Source organism: Cnephaeus nilssonii (assembly GCF_951640355.1).
Source record: "Cnephaeus nilssonii genome assembly, chromosome: 8".
NCBI lineage: Eukaryota > Metazoa > Chordata > Mammalia > Chiroptera > Vespertilionidae > Cnephaeus > Cnephaeus nilssonii.
Window position 1 is genome coordinate 49211841 of NC_137079.1, and position 16313 is coordinate 49228153.

Here is a 16313-nt window from a genome sequence, read left to right on the forward strand (position 1 = left end):
TGACTGACTACTTCAGGAAGTAGTCAAATTGCAATGTGCATGAAATGAAACATTTACCATATATTGTGATAGAAGACATTATAATTTGTTGTGTTCTATAATATTTTAATATATTAAAAGTGGGTTGGTACAATATGGTCCTTTCAGTTTCCTACCGACATCATTTACTATGAGGAACCAATTTTCTTTTAAAATAATCAAATTTCTACATCATTTATCCAATTTCAGATGAAACCTTATTTCTTTACCATCTACCTCATGTACTTGCAATAGAACCTGCAGGATCATGTAGAAAGGTAGAAGACATACAGGAAGGGATTGCCTTTAGACCTCCAATGCTTGAAGAAAGAGATAAATAAAGGAGAGTCGGTGGTTCAGACCTAAAGCTAAAGCGGGAACTTTAATGTATTAACAGGGGAAGAAAACTTAATGGGGAAGGAAAACTCTCCCCAATAAGACTATGTGATTTTCCTTGTTCATTCCAAGTAGGCAAAAATTGACCTCAGTCCTTCACTTAGACACAAAACCAAAACAACAACAGCTACACATCTAACGTCTCAAAAACATATTTCCTCCCATTCTAAGTTCAATCATAAATTCTCAAGCCTATGTTTCCTGGGTGCTGTCACATTTTGTATATGGTCCTGAATATAGATTTGCAATTCAGTATAATCATCTCATGCTTTTAAGATATTTTAAAACATAAATCTAGTGAATCTGAAGTAGATGTATTACATGTATTGCTTTCAAAACAAAACTACCTATGTGTAATTCAATCCTCAAAAATCCAATGTGTAAATAATAAATAAAGGAATATACTGAAGCTCATAGATGTTAAGCCACATAGCTGAGGTAACATGCAAAACCACAATAGACACCCCAGCCTGGCTGATGCAACACATTGTGTTTCTCTAAAAAAACTCCACTAATTTTCAGAAAAGCTTCTTCCATTTTCAAGGTTAAGAGTCACCACACAGAGGAGTAAGATGAATTTTACCTTTTTGAATTTAGAACTTAATACTTTATGTATGATTCTTATGCTATCAGCTGGGCCCACTAACCAAGATTCAATTGATGAACTTTAAGCAATGAATTAGAAAAATAACTACAAGTTTAATGCTTATATTGAAAATTCATTATATAAAAAAATTCAACACAATAAAACATTGTATTCACCATGATGTGCAGCTCCATGCTCAGAGGCCCTACTTTAGCACTCTTAATTAATCAGTTACTGTGGCAAAAAAAAGAAAGAAAAAAAAGAAAGAAAACCATGAAGTACTGCATATGTATTCTTTATGTTCTGTAGTAAGGGATATAACAGATTTAACTATACAAAGATTCTTTAATTTGAAATCTAGGTGTAATTATAAAAAGAAAAACAATATATTATGAATTGTGATAAATATCACAAATAATGCCTAAATCCTATAGAAGGTTAAAAGATGGAGGATCCACGTTTATCTGAATTGATCTGAAAAGATATTGAAATGAATCTTAGAAAAAATGTCATTTAAAAAAATTGGTGCTAGTCTTTTTTTTAAACATATATTTTTATTGACTTCAGAGAGGAAGGAAGAGGGAGAGAGAGATAGAAACATCAATGATGAGAGTGACTCATTGATCGACTGCCTCCTGCACGCCCCACACTGGGGATCAAGCTTGCAACACGGGCATTTGCCTTGACCAGGAATCGAACCATGATCTCCTGGTTCATAGGTTAACACTCAACCACTGAGCAATACCAGCCAGGCAACAATGTCATTTTTTAAACAAAAATAAGTCAAATTGTGGAGATAGGAAAGCCTTATACTTATTCAAAAAAAACCAAAAATATTCAAATTTCTGAATTTGATATTAAAAGTACTAATATATATTTTTGGAGTAGTTGCTCAAAAATGAGTTGGCTTGGAATATCAAGTCAAGGACATCAGATTTTAGGTTTATTTTTAGCAAACATTTATTTTGAGAATATTATTTTTTTAGACATATGCAGTATGACTAGTGATATGAGGATATAACAATAAAAATAAAATAATATGATCTTAAATCATGTTGGTGATAGAGCAGGTTAAAAAAAAGCACTGGTATTATTTGGTCCCTCCCAAGGTCTCCTACTTAACACAGCATAATACTGAAAAAGGAATCTAAGAAAATAGCAGAGAAATTGGTCTCCTGGTATCACTGAGAATCTCACCAAGAAAATTTGAGAACAGATCTACAAAGGAGCTTGTAGTAGGCAAAATAATGTTTCCCACCAAGATGGCTGTCTTAATCTACAGAACCAGTGACTATGTTACCTTATATGGCAAAAGGGCCTCTGTAGATGTGATTAAGTCAAGAATTATGAAATAGGGAAATTATTTTGGATTTTCCATAGAGTTAAAGGTAATCAGGCAGGTCTTTATAATTGAAAGAGGGAGGTGAGAGAGTAATAGCAGATGTGATGAGAGAAGCAAATATCCGAATAATATGGGGCCATGGGCCAAGGAATGCAAGCAGCAAGAGAAGCTGGAAAAGGTAAGTAAACAGACTCTCCCCAAGAACATCCAGTAGGAAAGCCAATGCCAGGATTTTAGGACTTCTGACCTCTAAAATATAAAATACATTTTGTGTTGTTTAAAGCATTAAATTTATGGTAATTTGTTATAGCAGCAATAGGAAATGAATGCAGAATCTATATAAAAATACCTATAGACCCATCACTAAAAACCTCGTGCCTCCAAAGTTATGGAGGTAATGAGAGTCTGAAGGACATGGGAAGAGAGAAATTACCAGAACCCACAGGGAATGAGTTTGCATAGTGTCAGCCACCTTGAAAAAAAAGTAGTGACCTTCTCTGGAGAGATGAAGGCACATGAAGGTGACTTTGCAAGTTGAGAGATAGTAGAATAAATAAGCTACCAATGTCATTCTCCTTCTGTATTTGATCTCCTGTAGGGTGACTCTAACTGGAACCAAGAGGACAGGGGAACTTGCTGATTGGGATGGACTGCTAAATGCCTGGCAGAGAAGCGTGGAGAGATGCCTGGCATCTCTCCCTCTGGCATTTCTGCATGCTCCCAATGTGCAGAATGTGCCGATCATGGAGTTATTACTGATGGGTCTGTAAGTATTTATTCCTTCTAACATGCCCATGCCTGTATCAATAAGAACATATTTTTTGACCTTGTTCTTGAACTCTTTCATTACTTTTATTAGAAAAGAAGGAAAAAGCTATTGAGAATCTAAGGAAATGTTCTCTGGAATTTTCCTAAATAGAATGAAGAAACTAAAATAATAACAACAGAGTTACCACTGAAAAATATAAGTAGCATTTATTTTGAACTTAGATCTCCTAGTAACTAGGCTAGTCACTGTACACAAACTGCATTTATACCTCCAACCACCCATGATTTAGACACTGTTCTATCATAATTTCTTCAAGAGGGATTCAAATATTTAAGTAACTTGTAGTTACTTAAATAGTACATGGAATAGCTAGAAAAACAGCACACGTGCTCATTAGCAACACTGTCTTCCTCTATGCACAGAAATACAATCTCTCTACTATTCCATTAAAATATGAAATATGAACAAGTATACCCATAGACTGCCCAACAGTATTTCACAGATATAATGTTTAAATTACTTTAATAAGGAATGAGAATTTTCAAATATCATAGGATAGTGTTAAAGCAGATACTTATGAACTGTGCATAAAATCTTAGAGAATACCCAGGAATACACATTGAACTATAATGAAACTGAGAAATCATCTATATATATAAAAGCCTAAGTGACCGGTGGACCACTTGACCGGTCAACCGATACCTATGATGTGCACTGACCACCAGGGGGCAGATGCTCAATGCAGGAGCTGCCCCCTGGTGGTCAGTGTGCTCCCACAGTGGGAATGCCGCTCAGTTGACCGATGGGTACCAGATGCCGGGCTCATGGCTGGTGAGCACAGTAGCGGTGCGGTGCCTGGTCTGGGCTCAGGCTCCTCCCTGGCTGCCTGCCGCTTAGTGCACTACTACATCCCCCGAAGGGTCGCAGATTGCGAGAGGGCGCAGGCCAGGCTGAGGGACCCCACTGGTGTATGAATTCGTGCACCAGGCCTCTAGTGTTCTTATAAAGAACATGCACTATGCTTTAGTGACTCAGGTTTTCTTCCAGTGAAAGTTTTCTAATTCTTTGAGCACTTGTACTCCATGTCATTGTAGTAGCTTGCTTTATTGCACTCTTTGTCCAGAAAGAGTACTTCATGGTGCATATTCTTTTAAACTATTTAATCAATTTGGAATTATCTCTCTTGGAAAATAAGTTTGAGGTCATTGGAGATGTGAATGGTTGTTTCCAAACCTCTGCTCTTAGTCTTACTGTTTTTCTTTCCCAGGAGAAAAATAACTAAATCTCTGTGCATGAGATTTTTAATCTATATGCAATGCAGGAGAAGTCAAATATGTAAGCAGGTTCATCCTAGCTATTAGTGAAGGGCATAGGAAATGTCTGGATCTAACAAAGGCTACTGTGTACTGGCTGTCCCTTGAACTCACAAATTAATCACATTTGACAACTGACTACAAAATATAGATTACGTGGCAGATAGCACCTTTTGTTTCACATATTCTCCTTCATCTCTTTGAAGTGCATGTTTATTCTTTATTTCATGAGCTTGGTATTTTATATATACTCAGTGGATCTAAGCAACTTGTACAAAGTTGTTTTAAATATTTGGTACTTACATTTCCATTTAATTATCTGATAAGTTAGCAAGTGAGTTGAACAACAGTGAAGGATATATGATGTCAAGGACACTTATTTTGTTTGCAAATGAACATAATGCATCTTTTTGAATGTTAATGTTTATATAGTAACACTTTTGCAGCTAGAAGGATAAGTAAGGAATATGGTATGTCCCTCTGCCATAATCAACAGTATTTTACATCATTCCAGAGTGTAACTAATATATTAATTAATTGCAATGGAACAAAATAATTTTCAGTTAGAAAATTTTTTCAACATATAATCAATACTATATGTCCCACTTAAGATCAAACCTCCATGCTTTTTAAAAATATATATTTTTACTGATATCCAAGAGCGAGAGAGAGAAACATCAATGATGATAGAGAATCATTGATGGGCTGCCTCCTGCATGCCCTACACTGGGGATCGAGCCCACAACCCAGGCATATGCTTTGACTGGGAATCGATCTGTGACTTCCTGATTCATAGGTCGATGCTCATCCACTCCATGCTTGTATTTCCCAAGTGCTATATTGTAAAAATATCTAAGTTGAACAGAAATGTAGGACATTATTACAAAGTTGGTAGGAGATGTGCAGAATATTAGAATTGTTTGAAATAAATGTGGTATGAAATGAATCATGTGAGTTGCTTAAGTTACGAAATAGAAGAAATTTTAAACAATGAAGTAATATTTATATAACAGGCAGGAGTATAGTAATAGTCAAGAAAAGGAATACCCACTTCATAATACCTGTAATTTTATATTGGTATTTGCTTATCGAGGGTGAGGAGTGCTATGTGCAGGAACATATAGTATTATTTCCCCACTCTGAAGTAGGAGACAGTTTTAGGTATGCAAATATAAATGGAAAGACGAGTGAAGCACTTCTGGCTATAATTGTTCTTCTTTGTCTTATGAATAATCAACAGGAAACCAATAATCTGAGTTTGGTAATTATTCTCTAAACTTTTATTTTGATGTATACTGTACTATTCCAAATACTAATGCTACTTACAGCAATGACTAATTTTAATCAGTCATTTTATGGAAGTGGTGATAAAAAAAAAGAGATGATTTCTAAAAATCTCAGAGTGAAGTAGTTCTTTAAATAGAACATTGCATAAACAGCAAAGTCAGGAACTATTCTGGGTCTAAGGGCAAAATCAGCAAAATAGAACACCGTAAATAGTGTAGTGTTCGTAACTGTAGCCGATATGACACACATACACGGCTCATATACATAGAGCTATATTTCAAAGTCTTCTGCAAAGACTATTTTACTTTAAGCCATTAGATGGAGAAATATAGCAATATATATATATATATTTACAGGGTGGAAATAATTTTATCATCAACACAAAGAAATAAATATACTTAAAAACTCCAATAATATGGGAGTGGAAGGCTTTATCTAAAATATAAGAGTGGCTCCTCTTCTCCCTAATGCAGTTGCAAAAAAAAAAAAAGAAAAAAAAGAAAAGCCATTTATCATAATACACCATTCTGAAGCCTAGGTAAAACTGTAGCATGGTGTACAAAGTTGTGTCTACCAAGCAACAGCCATTTTTTAAAAATTTTCACCCGAGGATTTTTAAAATTGATTTTAGAGAGAGAGGGAGAAGAGAAAAGCATTTATGTGATAGAGAAACCTATTGGTTGCCTCCTCTACATGCCCCCACTGAGGATCGAACCCACAATCTAGGCATGTGCTCTGACTGGGAATTAAAACCTGAAACCTTTTGGATATGGGATGATGCTACAACCAACTGAGGGCCACCAGGCCAGGGCAGCAACAGCCATTTTTATTATTTATATCTATGATCTGGCCACCAGCGGATGTGCACATTTGCTTAAGTAATGAAACCACATTGGTACAGCAGCCGCAATTGGAGTTACCACCTGGTTAAACCTACAGTAATCTACTTTAATTTCCTAAGAACCATCTGTCTTCTGCACAGGCCAAGTAGATGAACCGAATGGGGATGTGGTGGGAATCACATCTACAGCCTTCAATTTCTTGATAGTGGCACAAATATCAGCTATCTTTCCAGGACTGTGATATTGCCTTAGTTTACTATTTGCCTAGGTAAAGGAAGCTCTACTAGTATTGGCTTCCATTTGGCCTTTGCCATGATAATAGCCCTCACTTTACAGATCAGGGTGTCTATGTGGGGATTCTGCCAGTTACTATGTCTATTCCAAGTATGCATCCAATAATGGCGTAATAACCACAAGATGGGTTTTGAGACCCACTGGACCCACTGTAAAACAGAACTGAGCTAAAACTCTATTTGTCATCTGACCTCCACAGTCCCTATTCTGACTGAACCCTAGTGACATTTTGGGTCTTCTGGAATTAGTATTAGTTCAAAGCCAGTGTCCAGAAGTCCTCAAAAATTTTTATTACTTCCTTTTCTCTAACGCACAGTTACTCTGGTGGAAGACCATATGTCTGTCCCTTTGAAGAAAGCTAGGAGAAAGATTAACAGCCTAAATTTTTGGCAACCTTCTGTCAAGGGAACCTGGTCTCCCTTTCATTCAAGGGGTCCTAGGACTGACTGTAAACTGGCTCACATTTAGTCATTGAGGGATCATGACTTTTGTTCACTTGACCTAGAACTTTTCTGCTTATTCAGATCAAGCAAAAATTTAATAGGTTTCCTAACTATTTAACTTCTAGGAACACCACAATCAACTATTAATAGGTCTGTGTGAGTCAGACTGTTGTGCTCTTTGCTTTTACTCTGCCCATTAGAGTAACTATGCCCACTTTGTCTTTGGCCGTGGAGTGCTGCCACTTGGCCTCTGCCCCCTGGGATGCAATTACTCCCATTACATTTCACTTTCCCAGTTCAGTGACTCCATTTCCCACTGTCAGGCCTGGATTACAGAGAAGAGAGATTGCTGAGCCCTTCAAGGATGATAAGACCCCTCCTCACAAATTCATTTCTCATCGTACAGGTATGTCTCTGGACTCCTCAATTGTGAGTGAGTAGATGATCTCAAATGACAAATCCACTCTAACATTCTAATCGCCTGAAGATTTTTTAATCCCTTCTTCTACTTTAAACCAAGGCAGGTCTGGAATTTCCAACTCACTAACTGTGGGCCACCTTTTGATTCCTGTGGTAGCCAACCAAGCAACCAACCAGTCTGAGTTTTTTTTCATCTCCCTGAGCTGCAACATTAACACACAATCTCTGAGTGCTGAGCCCACCCATAAATCTGGCCTGACTCAATTTTGTGTTCCTTTCATTATTCCACATATTTAAAAGCCATACCCATGCATGTTCCCCAAATTTCCTTCTGAATAAATTAGAAAACTCGAGTGGTTCTTTTGGAATGTAGAGCACCTCCTCATGGGTCACATTTGTACCTCATCTTTAGGGGCTTGTGGGGACATTAGTTTTCGGTCTAGAGGCAAAGAGGGGTGGGTGGGGGTTCCTGAAAAGAACCAGCATATCTTGCAGGGCAGCTACTTCAAGGGGGGCTATTCCAGTTTCCTTGGTCAATGCAGGGTTCAACCCCTCAGAAGGGGTGGGGAGGTCACTTCCACTGGGGGTGCAGAAGCTGTTTCCACTGTCAAAGAGATTTCATCAAAATCAGGGGCTCAACGTCCCCAGCTTCATCAGCGTCTTCCCACATGTCCACATCCGAGCTTTCAGGATCCCCTTCCTTACCAATCAATATCCTCGGTTAAACAGTAGACATGCTGACAAACTGGGAGTTCAAGTAACATTTTGTATCAGCCACACGCAGGTTGGGATTATGAGTTTGATTTTTAGCAATCTCAGCCTCACTGCTACAGAAGATAAGGGTTTCCTTCAGGGCACACATAGAAGTCTTCAGGCCTTTGACACAGCACATAAACTGGAATTGAAATTCCTGAGCTCAACTGTTTCTTTTAGCACTTTGTTCAGTTACATTAGAAGCAACTAGACGATCTCATCCCATTTGTGAAATTGTAAAAAATATTCATAGGTAGTATATACACAGTCTCCCAGCTCCTTGCTTCATATAAGTAGTTAAGCGTATCCAATGCTGATATTTTGCCTATCTCTTTGCCAGATTGCCCCATGGACTATCAGTTCTCTATATTTTAGTGGAAAGAGAATCATTAGCATCCTTTAATCTATTTGGGTTAGAGAGCCAAATCCAGAAACCTTCCTGCTCAGAGGAAGGTCAGTATTTTTATTCCATTCAGGTCTTTAGTTGACTGAATGAGGCCCATCCACCTTGAGGGGCAATCTGCTTTACTAATTTTACCAATTGAAATGTTTATCTCACATAAATACACAGGATAATGTTTGATCAAATATCTGGGCATTCCAGGACCTAGTCAAGTTGACACACAGAAGTAATCATCACAGATAATCTGTATTAACAGTTTATACTAAATAATGCGAGGAGAACACAATTTGTTTATAGGCATACATAAATATGTTAGATTTCTATTGCTGTATAATGCGTATAGTGTTTTAGATCAACCCACATTAGTTGTCTCATAATTTCCTTGACCAGGAAGCTGTGCATATCTAAGCTGGGTCCTCTGCTTAGAGTATTAAAATCAAGATATTGACTGGGCTGAGTTCTTGAGAAGCTTTGAGGAAGCATCCACTTCAAACCTCATTCCAACCGTTGCAGAAATCATTGCCTTTTGGCTGTATGACTCAGAGTCCAGCTTCTTACTGTCTGCTAAATGCAGGTCGCTTACAGGTCCTATAGTCCTAGTGCAGTTACCTGCCATTTGAACTTTTCTCAAGCAGTTCACAACATAGTAATTTATTTCTTCTTATCTTGTTTTTTAAATTATTCAGTGATAAAACAAAAGATTCAGCAAATAGATTAAAGGATATGTGGGCCTAAAATAAAGGAAAAGCCACATAGGTGTTACAAATTTTGGAGTAGCACAAAGTTGTTAAATAAAACACAAGAAATGGTGACGTTACTATGGAGAGGAAGTCTAGATTTTAGCCATTAATATCTCAGTAATTTAAAAGTCACCTAGAAGAAGGCTTACTGTGACTTTAGACTGACATGTGTTTGGTGAAATATGAGGATCTGATGTCACCTAAGGCTGGCTTCATGTGCATGTGATCTGTGCAGTCACACAGGGCCTCACACTGGGTTTAATGCTTTGCTATCACCATTTTGAAAATTTTAATGATTTATGAACAAGGCACTCCACATTGTACTTTTGTATTGGGCTCCATAAATTATGTGGCTGGTCCTGGTGCTATTAAAGCCGAGAGAAAAACAGGCATTTCTCACATGGGTAGATGTGAATGGATCTTTAATAAGATGGGGATTAAAAGAATGTTGTTTTGCTTGTTTTGACAACATGGAAATCAATTACTGACTTAGCAAATATCTATGAGTAAAATTTTGAGAGTGAAGCCATATTTCAATAAATTGTAATGTAGGTTTTAAGAAACTTTACTGTGAAGAAAAGTAAAAAGGGCAAAAAAAGTTTAAGCACAGGACAGAGAAAGATTGTTGTCTCTGCTTCAGCTGTATCTATAAAAGCCTAAGCGACCATTACGATGGAACGACCGGTTGACCAGTTGCTATGATGCGCACTGACCACCAGGGGACAGACGCTCAAGGCAGGAGCTTCCCCCTGGTGGTCAGTGTGCTCCCCCTGTGGGAGTGCCGCTCAGCCAGAAGCCAGGCTCATGGCTGGCGAACGCCGCTGCGGTGGCGGGAGCCTCTCCCTACTAGGTGGCAGCAGGCGCAGCGGGCCGGGATGAGCGCGAGTGGCGTGGCACCTGGCCCCGGTTCTGGCTCCTCCCTGGCCATCTGCTGCTTGGCGCACTGCTACATCCCCCGAGGGGTCCCGAATTGCTAGAGGGCTCAGGCTGGGCTGAGGGACCATCTCTCTCCCCCCCCTCAGTGCACACATTTTGTGCACCAAGCCTCTAGTATATATATATTTCTCAGGCATGTTTGAATGTAATGGGTAAGAATCCTGTAAGAAGCTCAAGATATAGTCAAATGAAGTTAACCAAAAGATTGAGGTCCATGAAAGAAGTCAAAGGGATGAGATTTAAAACATGTAGAAATATTGACATTTCAGTGGAGAATCACTATCTTTCGTTTTAACAACAGGGAAGATACAGAGTTACCCAAATTTAGCTAGAATTTTAAATGAGGCCATGAGAAGATGGTGTAATTCTAATATCAGAGCCTACATGCTACCAGGCAATCGGTTCAGATTCTGAAGATTGGCAGCACATTGAGAAAAGTCAGAAAGACATAAAATCATTGCAGAAAGAGAGTGGTGGAAAATACAGTTCACCACGTAAATGGCGGAACTACCACTGAGCTTTAAGTACTTCTCTGCCCAGTCAAAGAGAAGAAATGGACAAGGGCAAAGCTGAGCTTCAGGCTATCTGTTCAAATCAGCAGATGGTAAACCCTCTGGTTGAGGGCTGAAGGCACAGGGTTGGTGAGTTCAGGCTGGGTTTCAGACTTACTTCCTCCCTCCCTCCCTTTCTTCAGTGGCAGCAAAATAAATAATTAACTTCCTGGAAATATGACACAGACCCTCTGAAACCCACCGCTGAAGCAGAGAATATGTTAAACACTTGTATTCTTACATTTATATTAAATTTGAGAACCAATCCCAGTTAGATTCCACAATTGTCATAATATGAGAAAAATGGAATGTCTTTAATGAACAGTAAGAAAATAGTGGGGATTGGGTGGGTATGTGTGGGAGAGATTAACCAAAGAATTTATATGCACACTAGAGGCCCAGTGCATGAAATTTGTGCACTTGTGGGGGGGGGGGGGTGGGAGGGCGTTCCTTAGCCCAGCCTGAGCCCTCTCACAGTCTGGAAGCCCTCGTGGGATGTCTGACTGAAGGCTTAGGGAGCGGGCCTAAGCCAGCAGTAGGACATCCTTAGTGCTGCTGTGGAGGTGGGAGAGGCTCCCACCACCACCACTGCGCTCGCCAGCCGTGGGAGTGCACTGACCACCAGGGGGCAGCTCCTGCATTGAGCGTCTGCCTCCTGGTGGCCAGTGAACTTCATAGTGACCGGTCGTTCTGCCGTTTGGTCTATTTGCATATTAGCCTTTTATTATATAGGATACGCATAACCCATGGACACAGACAATAGTGTGGTGAAGGCTTGGTGGGGGGTACAGGGGTCATAATACTCTTTTAGAGCATTCTACATCCAGACTGATAAAGTACATAAGAAAATGCATTTTACCATTTTTTAAAATCAGCAATTTTTAAACCCAAATTATACCTTTTCTTCCTTGTAACATAAAATAAGAATTTGACCTTTTTTCTGGATATGAATGTTTAACCATAGACATTTAACTTTGATTCTTCGTTTCTACCTAGTGGGTTTTAATTTTTTTGGGCATTTTTAACTCTTTATTGAAGTATAATTCAACTCCTAAGGAACTGATACATCATAGTATACTGTTTAGGGTTTTATCACAAAGTGAACACACCTCTAAAAACAACCCAGGAGTTTTAAATTAAAAGTCTTAAAGAAGCCGAAACCGGTTTGGCTCAGTGGATAGAGCGTCGGCCTGTGGACTGAAAGGTCACAGGTTCGATTCCAGTCAAGGGCATGTACCTTGGTTGCGGGCACATCCCCAGTAGGGGTTGTGCAAGAAGCAGCTGATTGATGTTTCTCTATCATCGGTGTTTCTAACTCTCTATCCCTCTCTCTTCCTCTCTGTAAAAAAAAAAAAAAAAAGTCTTAAAGAAGTCTTATAATCAGCACCCCAGAAAGCCAAGTCATCCCATGCTACCACCCAATTTTTTCCTGGTTCTCTTCTCTCCAAAGGTAACCAATATCCTGATTTATTACCATAAATATGTTTTGCCTATTTGAACATTGTGAAAATAGAGTCATACCACATATCTTATTTCTAGTGTCTTCCACTCAATATTTATTTTGTAATTACACCATGTTTTAATTGAAATTGATTTATTATCCATGCTTAATAGTGTTCCATTTTTTAAAGCACTTATTTATGTACTCCTCTTTACATGGACATTTGAAACTATTTCCTATTTGACAATTCAATGACAAACATACATATCTTTTGTTGCACATATAAAGACATTTTTGAGGGGTGAAAGCTTTACTAAGACCCAGGTGAAAGGTTTTTAAAAAAATATATATTTTATTGATTTTTTACAGAGAGGAAGGGAGAAGGAGAGGAGAGGAATAGAGAGTCAGAAACATCGATCAGCTGCCTCCTGCACACTCCCTACTGGGGATGTGCCTGCAACCAAGGTACATGCCTTTGACGGGAATTGATCCTGGGACCCTTCAGTTCACAGGCCGACGCTCTATCCACTGAGCCAAACCGGTTAGGGCCAGGTGAAAGCTTTTTAACATTCTTACCTTCTGGGATTACACAGTAACATATTGAAATTGAATTATTCTCACACATAATAAGATGGGTTGTGTTGGCTGTGTGGGCCTGGGTAGCAAGGTACAGGCAATAAGGCCACCTATTTTGTCCAAAATCCTGAAAGGCAGAAATTATTAATAGACATTTTTCTTTTTCTTTCAAACATATTGGTAGGATCAGATAGACGTGAGCCATAAAACATAACAATAATTTGAATCATATTTGTGGAAGTAGGCAAGTTATACATAGGAAGTGAGATATGTAAAGCAGTGATGTTTCTACTATTTATGGAATTTAATAAAAAGTACATATGGTGAGTATTTGTCTTCAATATTTTCTGTAAACATACCATGAAAATATTGAAACATTTTCAGGAAAACATTTAGGATTAGGGTTAGGATATATTAAGGAAAATATTTTATTTTAAATTAAAATTTTAATATTTCATTTTAATTTCACAAAGGGAGGAAGTTTGCTTAATTTTTGGACACATGCACCCTATTCCCCAACTATACATCTACATTTTCACTTCCTATTGCTAACTCAACAAATATAATGACTGGAAAGTAATTTTAAAATAATTAAAATACATTTCTCTTTTCCCATAAAAGAAAATAGCATTTGATATAGTTGCATTGATGTGTGTCTCAGAAATGAGTGTTATTTTAATTAGGTAATTATACATGATTGTAATTATACACATGAAATTGTAATTATACATTATTTGAATTATACTGTACATTATGTAATTACACATAATTTTAATTATATATTTGCCATAAAATCTAAGAAGTTAGAGATAAAATATCTATGAATTCACCTAGTCAAACCTTTCAGAATTCTGCCCAGAGATTTTCTCCTCCCAAGAATTATCCTTATTCTTCAAAGTAGATAAATAATGAGACTGATCTGTGTTCATGACCTTCCTTTATAGTCAATCAGTAGTTCATTTTTTGGTTTATCTTTTAAAGCCTGACATTATGCCCCTCAGGATGCGTTGTGTGTCATGTTGTGATGTGTTTCTAAAAATTTCATGTAATGTGTCTCATTTAGAGAAAGGTAAGGTGTATTAATTGAAGCTACCTGAGAAGTTCCTTTTCCTAACCTGATTGATATCTCTGGTGTTTGATAATCAGAATGGAAACCTACAGAAGTGTTGCCGAGGAACTGTGACTTCCAACATCCTTGGCTTACATTACAGTTAGCCCTGACTCATTTGGAAACTTGCTTTTTTTTTTCAGTCCTGAACTGATGACATAGATATTAGAATACTATGGTGCACATAAGAAGGTCAAAATTGATGCTACCCTCACCACCACTAAAATGGCATTTACTCTAGATGCTGGGTTTTGACATCCAGATCATTTGGGAAGATACTTTTAACTTGAAAATAAATTGAATACATAAGTTAAAGCTTTCCCCAAGCAGTATTAACTTACATGATCAGCACTTTCTTAGAAATCACCTCAGGGCTGACTGATCCTAGCAATATGTTTGCAGTATTTGCACATGACTGAATTATTCTTTTGCACTATTGCTAAATTAGAAATAGACACAACTTGCCTTTCAGTGATAGGCAAGGTAAGCAGATCTCTGCTGCTGCTTCTCTCTTCATCTTGAAGTGTGCGTGTGTGTGTGCACACATTCTTTTATATTTATATGTATATAGTGTATGTATATACATGCATTATGGATGATAAATTATTTTTATTTTCTATGAATAACTGTTTAGGATTATTTATCTCCCTTCCTCCCTATCTATCCATCTATCCATCCATTCACCCATCCTAAATCACAATCACCATCCAATAGTGTTTTACATAAACTGTAGACACATGCCTTAATCTCTCATGTAGAAAGAACGGAGGTGTCCTGCTGACAGCATGTACAGTGATAATTACTAAGAGAGCACTTTTTTAATCAGGAAAGCCAAATAATGCATCTTCTATTTGTTATCAATGGATTTGAACTCCTAATAGTCATCTGCTACCAATAGAATGTGTTCTATTTGGCAGTATGTCAAAGTGCAGTGGAAAAAGAATGAGCTTTGTATCCATGAGAACATCGCTAACATTGAATAAGTTACATAATCAGTTTCAACCATCAGTTCTTCACTCATGGATTAGTATTGGTTATACTTTCCCTTCTAAATCTTAGGTGAGAGTTTTCTCTAAGCCACTTAACAGAATGTGTAGCACAAGATAATTGCTCAATTAATGTTGATTTTCATCCATATATCTAGTCAGCATGCTCTATTCAAACCTGACTTATGAGATCTGTCCCTGACTGAGCCATCTGGTTACTTGCTGCATTCTGAATACCTGGATCCTGCTCAGGATGCCTATGTTTATATGTTCCCTTGGTAGCCATTAGCATTTACTGTGCATCAGGCAATTATGTGCTAAGGATTCAAAGATGAAAAAAGCATGACTTGGATATGTTAGTATTTTAATAGAGAATTTGGTCCTAAGCCCAAGCCGAGCAAACATCGAGACCATGATTATGTCTCATGCATGGAAAAAGGTAATAGAAACTTAATTTCTACATCATCAGGGATGTTATCTCCATTTCCAAGACAGTTTCCATTTTCCTTTCTGCAAATTAGAGATAATGATGGTACCTGTCCCAAAGGATCTTTGTGAGGATTGAATGAGTTAATAGTATTTGAAGAAACATACAGTAAACTCTAAATGTTTTGAACAAGAAAGGTATTTTGCTTTAACTTCTGGATTAAGGCTTTCTTAAAGAATTAAAAAATAATAAAATAAGGTCTTCGAACCAGGCACTAAGCCAGTAATCTGATCTTTCTAACTTGCCTCTTGTCTGAGCTTCTGAAGCCCTCTTGCGTTTTCCCAACCAGCAGTGTATGGGCATAATTTATAAAATAAACTGTGATGAGATGCCATAGTTGCCTCTTCCTACATGGTTTTACATATTGGTTAGCATGCTTTTAATTTTACACTCTATGTCATGGCCCTAGCCAGTCTGGCTCAGTGGATAGAGCATTGGCCTGCAGACCAATGGGTCCCGAGTTCAATTCCGATGAAGGGCCCATATCTTGGTTGCAGGCTCCTCCCTGGTCTGGGCCCTGGTCAGGGTTCGTGCAGGAGGCAACCAATCGATGTGTTTCTCTCAGTCTTTCCCTCTCTCTTCCACTCTCCCTAAAAATCAATGGAAAAATTTCCTTGGGTGA

At 38.0% G+C, this 16313-nt stretch overlaps 1 long non-coding RNA gene across 2 annotated transcripts in view; it reads left to right on the forward strand.

Annotated features, from left to right (window-relative positions):
• LOC307104405 overlaps positions 1-16313 on the forward strand; it is a 34409-nt gene that overhangs the window by 13729 nt on the left and 4367 nt on the right. Inside the window, exons 3-4 of one of the 2 annotated variants that reach the window (XR_013813892.1) lie at positions 2941-3108; positions 7614-7688. This is a non-coding gene — a long non-coding RNA (uncharacterized lncRNA). Of the gene's footprint in view, positions 1-2940; positions 3109-7613; positions 7689-16313 lie in introns of those variants that run through there. The other variant, XR_013813891.1, reaches the window with a different exon arrangement.